We start from the raw sequence: 9,548 nt of genomic DNA on the forward strand, positions 1-9,548 counted from the left end.
GTTTATTTTTGAAAACATTTTGAACACAGTTTTATTTTGTTAGTAAATGTTATTCTTTGTACACTGATGGGTTTTTAGGGTAAGTCTAGACAAAGTTACAGAGGCATGTAAATTAGACATACCGACATAGTCAATGAAGCGGGGATTTAAATATCCCCTGCTCCATTAGAATAAAAATGGCCACCGCGCTGTGCCAGCACAGCCGTTTGTCGGTGCGAACAGGCAGTCAAGACGGGGATCAGTCATCAAGGAAAGCCTTTGCCGACAGAGTCCCGTCTTGACAGCTGAGCCAGCACAGCGTGGCAGCCATTTTTATTCTAATGAAGTGGGGGATATTTAAATCCCCGCTTCATTGACTATGTCGGTATGTCTGGCAACAGAGGCATGTAGTCACTCTAGACATACCCTTAATGCTTTTGACAGCTGTGTGTGTGTGTGTGTGTGTGTTAAGTGTCTGGAGACTGGTGCAGGGATGAGTGGTGGGAGGAAAGGTCTTGAGGGGGGCCCAGGCCATAGGCCTCATTGGGGAGAGTCATTGGGCTCCTGTTGAGAATCTCTCACGCAGGGGCTCCTGGATGCGGACCCCCACCTGCTGTGATTGGCAGATGGCAGCTGTCTGGGGCTGCTTGAACTGCCTCCCCTCAACATCAGCTCATGCCCCCCCCCTCTGGGAGGAAGGTCTCCCCTTTGCTCTCCACCAGGTTGTGAAGCACACAACACACAGCCACCACCTCAGGGTATGTCTACACTAGTCACCCTAGTTCGAACTAGGGTAGCTAATGTAGTCATTCGAACTTGCAAATGAAGCCCGGGATTAAAATATCACGGGCTTTATTTGCATGATCCCGCGTGACGCCATTTTTAAATAGCCCGTAGTTCGAACCCCCTGCCTGCGGCTACACATGACACTGGCTAGGTAGTTCGAATTAAAGCTCCTAATTCAAACTACTGTTATTCCTCCTCGGACCCCCTCTTCCCTGTTACTCCTCTTCGGAGTAACTGTAGTTCGAATTAGGAGCTTTAATTCGAACTACCTAGCCCGTGCCGCGTGTAGCTGCAGGCAGGGGGTTCGAACTACGGGGCATTTAAAAATGGCGGCACGTGGGAACATGCAAATAAAGCCCGGGATATTTTAATCCCAGGTGTGATGGTCTGTCACTGGTTGGGGGGCGGGGCGGCCGGAGCCCCCGCCGGCAGGGGGCCGACTGCCAGAAGCGGGCCCCCCAGCATTCCTCCAGCGCAAGCCGGAGGCAGCGGCGGGCGGGGGCCCTACCCCCGCGGCTGCGCCGGCTGCAGGAACACAGCCCGTTCCCTGCGGCCCCGGGCGGCGGGGGCGGGGCAGAGCAACGCGGCTGGCCAGCTGGGCTGCGCGCCGGGACGTGCCCGGAAGGGGTGAGGCCCCGGGTAGCGGCCGGCGCGGCGGGCCCATTCAAAAGGGCCCGCCGCCGGCGGGGCAGGGCGCAGGCTCCTCGCGGCGGCGGGGGAGCAGCCCTGGCAGCAGGACGGAGCCCGAGCGCCACATCCCACGGCTGTCGGCCCGGCGCTGGTCCCGAGGCCTCCGGGACAGCCACTGCCCTTGGCGGTCGCTCAGCCCCTCGGCAGACGGGGGGCGAACCCCACCACGCCGTGTCCGGAGGGAGTGGGACAGCCAGAGACAGATCGGGACCCGAGAGCTCTCCCCGGAGGCCGCACCCGGGAGCGGGACACCGCAGGACGCCGAGCCAGGGTAGGTGCAGGGACACCGGGCGCGATCGGCAGGAGTCACTCGGAGGGAGGAAGGAGCCCGGGGTGGGGCGCTTCTGGCGCCCATGGGTGGACGAGTTGCGGAGGGAATGACCCCCTCGTTTACCACGCCGGGGCATTAACACGCCCAGCCGCTTAGGGCCCCGGGCTGGGACCCGGAGAGAGGGTGGGACCTGGTCCCCCTCCCTCCCTGAAGGGAGCATCCCACTCCCCGAAACCTCAACAAAGGGAAGCCACAAGGCGCAACCCCGCGAGGGGAAATTCCAGACCGGGGGCCTTTCGCCCCATCCCGCAGAGACGGGTAACTATTGCAGGGTTCGCTGATCTCCCCCTTCCTCCCGGGAGGGGGTGATTGCACCCGTTATCGGGGACCCCATAGCGGGGACCCGAGAGTGGATGTGGAACCAAGAGGGGACAAGAGGGTCCGCAGACCCCCCCTCTCGGGCTAAGAGGGGGTGATCGCACCCCGAACCCGCACACCAGGCTTCATTTGCAAGTTCGAATGACTACATTAGCCACCCTAGTTCAAACTAGGATGGCTAGTGTAGACAGTCCCTCAGGGATATTGCGTTACCCCATGTTGAGGTGAGTGAGCAGGCACCTAAACCTCCCCTTCAGCTGGCCAAAGGCGCATTCCACCTGCAAGCGCATCCATGTCAGGTGCGTGTTAAATTGTTCCCTGCTTGTGTCCAGATGGCCAGCGTAGGGCTTCCTGAGCCAGGGCATAAGGGGATACGCCACATCGTCCTCAATGCAGATTGGCATCACCAAGTCCCCAACAGCAAAGTTTCGCTGCAGAAAGAATGTTCCAGCCTGAAGCCTGCGGCACAGGTAGGAATTTCTGAAGATCTGGGCATCATGTGACCAGGCCCGACCACTCAACACTAATGTCTGTAAACTTTTCCACCAGGGCCTGCAGCACCATGGAGAAGTAGCCCTTTCTGTTGATGTACTGGGCTGCTTGATGGGGTAGTGAGTGAATAGGGATGTGAGTTCCATTGAGCACTCCTCCACAGTTCGGGAATCCCAGCCCAGCAAAGCCAGCCACGATGGTGTCCAGGAGTACAGGATCGGTCAGAAAAGTTCCCCGCTGTTGGCAGAACCGCAGCTAGATTTCACCTTCAAAATGGCACATGATCGGCACAGCGCCAGAACGTGAGTGTGCAAATGATATTTGAATCCCGGGCTTATTTGCACTTTCGAAGTGCTTGATTTGCATCCCTCTGCCGACAGAGGGATGAAGTCTTGATGTAGCCTAGGTTACTTCCCTCATCCAGTAAGGATCCCACACCTGCCCTGACCACCCTCTTACTGCTAACATGCCTGTAGAAACCTTTCTTGTTACCTTTCACATCCCTTGCTAACTGCAATTCCAATTGCGCTCTGTCCTTCTTGATTATACCCCTGCATGTTTGAGCAATATATTTATACTCCTCCCTAGTCATCTGTCTATGTTTTAACTCCTTGGGTGGAGCACAGGGTGAAGCACCACGCCCCTTGCAAAAGGAGAGACCCCCCCCCCAAAGAGAGGCTGGAACAGGGGTAGGCAAGAGGCTGTCAGTGGCCTGCCAAGCCACTGGATCTGGCCTGTGGCTGTCTTGCCGGAACCCTTAGGTAGAGAACAGCTCACACTTTAAAAAGACAGCTGTTCTCTGATCTAGACAGCTGGGGAGGGAGGAGGGAGACTTTTCATGCTATTCCCGCCCTGCAGCAAAAATACTCAGCTCCCATTTGCCAATCTCTCAGTTTCCAGCCAATAGGAACTGAGAATTCGTGCTGTTGGCAGGGCTTTCTCTGTCCTACCTCATCACCTCTCCACCTCCCTTATGCCCCGAGAGGAGCCATGTGGAGCAGCGAGCAGTCTGCAACAGACAGTCTATCTCAGGGTTCTACAAGTAGGTGCCTTCCAACCAGAGCCTGCCTCTGGTACTCCATGCCTCCCTCTCTCCCCTTTGACTACCTGCCCCAGGGTACCACCTTCTGTATCCCTTTCCCCCCTTCTCCCAGGTCACAATGCCCTCCCATACCCTACAACCCCCACCCCTCCAACAGGCCAGACTCCTCTTCTGCCCCCATATCTCTTCCCATCACATTCCCTTGCCTCAGGTCACTACCCAACCCTCTGCACCCCCTTCATGCAAGTCACAACTCCCTCCCAGACCTTTCAAACCTCCTAAAGCCCCTCCCCAGGCCAAAATCCTCTCCTGTACCCATACCCCCTACTGGACCATGTACCCCAAACTCCTGCCCTAGATCATAGCTCCCTCCTTCACCCAAACTCCTTCTCACACCCCTCATCCTCCTGCACCCCAATCTCCTCTCTCAAGTTCCCTTCTGCACACAACCCCCATCCCGGACTGCATACAGCTTCTATAGAAATGCAGCCCTTGACCACTTGCCAAAATCTTGGCGTAGCCCCCCATTAAAAATTATTGCCCACTCCTGGGCTGATAGTGTGGCCCGCACTGCCCAGCACACACCTCCTTTTTGCATGCTGAGTGGAGAGAGAGGGGACGAGACTTATTTGTGAGAGATTGGGTAAATGCTGAGAGAGAGCGAGCTGCAAGTGACTCCCCCCTCCACTCCTGCCATACTTTTATTGCCTTCCAGCCTGACTCAGAGCTCAGGCAACCTGGAACCTGAAAATATGGGATCACTGCTCATTTGGGATGGGGGAGACTCGTGTTCAATCCCCCCCTTCTGCTGGGGGAGATGAAAGCACTTCACCTTAGTCAGAATTTGATGCTAGAAGGGACCACTAAATTTTCTAGTTTAGGGGTTCTCAAAGTCAGGGGGAGGCCTGTCAAAGGAATTTTTTCCTTTTAAAGAGCTCTGGCTGTCAGCTTCTGATAACTGGCACTCCTGCAGAAGCCTGAGAGATGGAAATCAAGGGGAAAGTCAGAGCCCTGCCATTTGGAGTCAACCTGTCCTTCCTCCCCATTCTTATGCCAGCCCCCTACCTTGCTGCTACCTCAGGGGGCTGACAGTCAGGCTCAGCCTGCCAGCATCCTGGGGCAGGAGCAATAGCACAGAGGTAAGGGTGGCAATGGAACATTAAGACTGCTGTGAACTGAAAAGTGACATTAACAAAAATCCGTATTCACAATACCAACCTTATTTCTGTATTGTTGCTAGTCCTGGGCTGCCTTCAGAGCTGGGTGGCAATATCTGTGGAGCATAAATGACTACAGACACAAAGGGGGGCTCAACCAAAAATGTTTTAAAACCACTAATCTCATCTAACCTTCTGTATATCACAGAACACCAGCATTCTAAAGCCAAAGTTAGACCATAGTACTAAGTTTACAGGAAGCCAAACTCTTAAGTGGCACAGTCAAACAATAGAAGAGACTGTGAAGTACCAGCTGTGCCTGAGACCCTCACAATGGCAGGGAAATGACTGAGAGATACCCAGAGAAGCCCAGTGAGTGACCCTCACTGCAGAGGAAGTCCTCTAAGATCAATGCCAATCTGATCGGGAGGCGGGGGGGGGGGGGGGGATTTTACCTTAACTAACATGTGGTTGGGCATGCGAGCAAGGACTCAAGAGTCCTGGCCCTCCTGGCCTATATTCCATTTCCAACCCTGGCTATTCCTGATGCTTGGATGAAGATTTTTAAAACAAAAACAACACCTTGCATAATATTCACTTCTTTACCCCATTAAGTAGCTATCTGAAAACCTGAAGCATGAGCATTTAGGGAGCTAGGACATAAATAAAGTGAGACCCAGGACTGATACACCTTGGCTGTGTCTACACTGGGCCACTTATTCCGGAAAATCAGCCGCTTTTCCGGAATAAGCTGAGCGTTGTCTACACTGGCCCTTGAATTTCCGGAAAAGCAACGATGCTCTACTGTACAAAATCAGCCGCTATTCCGGAAAAACTATTCTGCTCCCACTCGGGCATAAGTCCTTATTCCGGAACACTGTTCCGGAAAAGGGCCAGTGTAGACAGCCCAGTACAGGCAGTCCCCGACTTACGCGGATCCGACTTACGTCGGATCCGCACTTACGAACGGAGCTTTCTCGCCCCGGAAGTCGGGGCGAGAAAGCCCCGTTCGTAAGCTGCTCGTAAGCTGCCAGAGCAAAGCCTCAGAAGCGCGGGAACCGCTGCTGCTGCCCCTTGAGACCCGGTGCCTGTGGTCTGCTGGGGACGGTCCCCAGCAGACCACAGGCACCCGGACTGAAGCCGCAGCCGCGGGGGGTCCCGCGCCTCTGAGGCTTTGCCAGAGCAAAGCCTCAGAGGCGCGGGGAACCGCCGCTGCTGCCGCTCCAGTCTGGGTGCCTGTGGTCTGCTGGGGACGGTCCCCAGCAGACCATAGGCACCCTGACTGAAGCCGCAGCCGCGGGGGGGTCCCTGCCTCTGAGGCTTTGCCAGAGCAAAGCCTCAGAGGCGCGGCACCCCGCTGCCGCTGCGGCTCTGCTCCCCGTGTCCCTGGTCTGCTGGGGGTGGGGGCGCAGCTAGTGTGCTCCCCCCCCAGCAGACCAGGCTTTTGTTTTGGACTCTGGGGCAGAGCATCTGGGGCACTGCCGATTGGTCCTGCAGCGCCCGTGGGCACTACTGGACCAACCCGGCAGCACCCCAGCTGCTCTGCCCCAGGTCCTGATTCAGCCACTGCTGGTCAGTTTCAGCAGCGGCTGAATCAGGACGTCTGGGGCAGAGCAGATGGGGTGCTGCTGGGTTGGTCCAGTAGCACCCCAGCTGCTCTGCCCCAGGCGTCCCCAACTCAGCTTCTGCTGAAACTGACCAGCGCTGACTACAGGAAGCCCAAGGCAGAGTTGCTCTGCCCCGGGCTTCCTGGAATCAGCTGCTGATCAGTTTCAGCAGCAGCTGACTTGGGGACGCCTGGGGTTCTTAAGTTGATTCTGTATGTAAGTCAGAACTGGCGGTCAGTTTCAGCAGTGTCTGAATCTGGACGCCAGTTCCGACTTACATACAGATTCAACTTAAGAACAAACCTACAGTCCCTATCTTGTACGTAACCCGGGGACTGCCTGTAGTCTTTTCCGGAAAAAAGCCCCGATCGCGAAAATGGCATTCGGGGCTCTTTTCCAGAAAAGTGCATCTACATTGACCACAGACGCTTTTCCGGAAAAAGGGCTTTTCCGGAAAAGCAGCCTGCCAATGTAGATGCTCCTTTTCCGGAAAAACTGAAAACGGAATAGTATTCCGTTTTAAGCATTTCCAGAAATTCATGCCAGTGTAGACACAGCCCCTGTCTGCTACCATCACAAGCAACCCCCTCATACAACTGCACTGAGAAATTTGTCCATCTCTCAAAATTAAATTATTTGTCCTCAGAACTCATTGCATGAATCTCACCCCTTTGATGGTGAGAAACTTTCTAATTTCCAGCCAAAGTTTGTTAATGGATAGTTCATATCCATTGTTCTTGTGCACACATTCTTTAGCATACACAGCTCTTCACCCTCCCTAGTATTTACCTCTCCCCTGTCAGTCTTCTTTTTTGATAGACTAAACAAGTGAAACTTTTCCAGTATCCTCTCATAATATAGAGCCTCCATTCCCCAACCATCCTAGTAACTCTTCTCTGCACCTATTTCTATTTAAATTTATCTTTCTTGAACATGGGTGACTACAATGGAACACAGTATTTTATGCGTGGTCTTATCTGTGCCGTGTGTAGTAATCTTGTATAGTAATTCTGTCTGGCTGTTAGAAATGCCTCACCTGACATAGCCTAGGATCCCATTTGTCTTTTTCATAGCCACATCACATTGGTGGCCCATAGCCATTCTGTGATCAACCCATACTTCCAACTTTCTCTTGTCTGCTGACACCTTCAACTGATGAGGCCCCAGCATGATTTTGCACTTTATACCATTGAATTTCATCCTACTCCCAACTTTATTTAGAACATAAGAATGGCCCTACTAGGTCAGATCAAAGGTCCATCTAGCCCAGTTCTGTGTTTTACAATAGTGAACAATGCCAGATGCCCAAGAGGGAGTGAACAGAAAAGAGAATCATCAAGTAATCCCTCCCCTATCTGACAAACAGAGGCTCAGGGACACCATTCTTACCCATCTAAACTAATAAGTATTGATGGACCTAATCTCCATGAATTTACCTAGTTCTTTTTTGAGCCCTGGTAAAGTCCTGATCTTCACAACATCTTCTGGCAAAGATTTCCACAGGTTGACTGTGCGCTGCACGAAGAAATCTTCCCTTTGTTTCAAACCTGCTATCTATTAATTTCATTTGCTGACCCCTAGTTCTTACATTATGGGAACAAGTAAATTAACTTTTTCTTATTCACTTTTTCCATACTTGTCTTGACTAATCCCCATCCCACCGCTGCAGTACAAGCAATATGCGTTTTTATTCAGAGACAACAGCAGGGAAATCAAAGAAATAGGAACTCGAAGGGAGGGGCTCAGAAATGCATGAAGGACAGCCTTTTGCCTCCTGAGGTCCTTGAGGGTAAAGCTGCCCTTGATTCCTACCCACCATGTCCTGGGCCTGGCAGATCCTGGGGTTTCTAGCGGTGGAAGCAATGTAGCTGGGGAAGGAGTTATAAATATTTTGAGGAGGGCAGATGGGGTTCTGGGAGAAGACTTTCCATAGGCACACAGCTAGGCACTCCATCACTGTTGTCAGGGGGGCAAAGATTCTCTCCTGCTGCCTCACCTGCAGCTTCCTACATGCTCTCCTCTCCTGGCATTCTGCGATCCTGTCCTGGTGCTCTGCCCGCATCTCCTCCATCTGCTCTTTGAACATATCCTCCCTTGTCTGTTTTCACCTGCATATCTGTGATAAGTGGACAGATGCTGGAGCCAGAGGAGTACGTAGTGAGCTGGATGCTGTTCCTGCTGTAATGAAAGGTTACAAGGGCAGACATTACAGGAGTTAGATTAGGATTAGGCTCAACACAATGTGTTAACATAAAGCGAAGGTCTCCATAAAGACCATGGAAGGTGTTGTGTGCAAGGCCAAAGTTTTGCTTTTAAGCGGCCAATGTACAGAAGGTAAGCTGAGTTCTCAGGGGAGCATCTCAGGCTAGGGCAGGAGCCTGCAGGTGGGAGGGGGAGAGGGACAGAGTGGCTTACCTCATGCAGGGTGTCCAGCACATGCAGAGTCCCATACACATGGCTTCAGGGCCAGCTTTAGGAAGTGTGGGACCCAATTCAAACAGTTTTGGTGGGGCTCCACCACCCAGGATTTTTTGTTGAGAAAAAAAGAAAAAAAACCACACAACAAACTACAACCACACACAAAAGTTTCGATACATTGCGGCATATATTATAAATATCAAGTTGGTTAAGCTGTTACCCGGGAGACTTTTAGGTAAGCAATTGCTGTGGAGCCTAAGCAATTAATCAAAGCCTAAGGCTGTGCCCCCACAGAAGCCAGATTCGGCCTGGTGTTACATATTTATCACCGCTGGACTGAGAATCACAAATCAGGCCAGACAAGGTTTAGGGCCAAACCATGTACAGGTAGTCCCCGGGTTACGTACAAGATAGGGACTGTAGGTTTGTTCTTAAGTTGAATCTGTATGTAAGTCGGAACTGGCGTCCAGATTCAGCCGCTGCTGAAACTGACCGCCAGTTCTGACTTACATACAGATTCAACTTAAGAACCCCAAGCTTCCCCAAGTCAGCTGCTGCTGAAACTGATCAGCGCTGATTCCAGGAAGCCCGGGGCAGAGCAACTCTGCCTCGGGCTTCCTGTAGTCAGCGCTGGTCAGTTTCAGCAGCGGCTGACTTGGGGACGCCTGGGGCAGAGCAGCTGGGGTGCTGCTGGGTTGCTCCAGTAGCACCGCTCCTCGGCGCTACTG

At 53.0% G+C, this 9,548-nt stretch overlaps 1 long non-coding RNA gene across 4 annotated transcripts; it reads right to left on the reverse strand.

The window, feature by feature from the left end:
- Positions 1-1,055: 1,055 nt before the first annotated feature.
- On the reverse strand, positions 1,056-9,335 carry LOC102462638 (uncharacterized). 4 transcript variants are annotated; one of them, XR_012905575.2, is made up of 4 exons: positions 8,818-9,335; positions 8,399-8,580; positions 4,857-4,911; positions 1,056-2,833 (listed from the first exon to the last, which is right to left on the reverse strand). It is a non-coding gene; the product is annotated as an uncharacterized LOC102462638 (long non-coding RNA). The 4 variants fall into 4 exon arrangements; XR_331372.5 differs by having other exon boundaries at positions 1,056-2,862; XR_016350165.1 differs by having other exon boundaries at positions 4,857-4,928.
- Between the last annotated feature and the right edge of the window lie 213 nt (positions 9,336-9,548).

The sequence above is a fragment of the Pelodiscus sinensis genome, chromosome 8 (assembly GCF_052426305.1).
Source record: "Pelodiscus sinensis isolate ZL-2025 chromosome 8, ASM5242630v1, whole genome shotgun sequence".
NCBI lineage: Eukaryota > Metazoa > Chordata > Testudines > Trionychidae > Pelodiscus > Pelodiscus sinensis.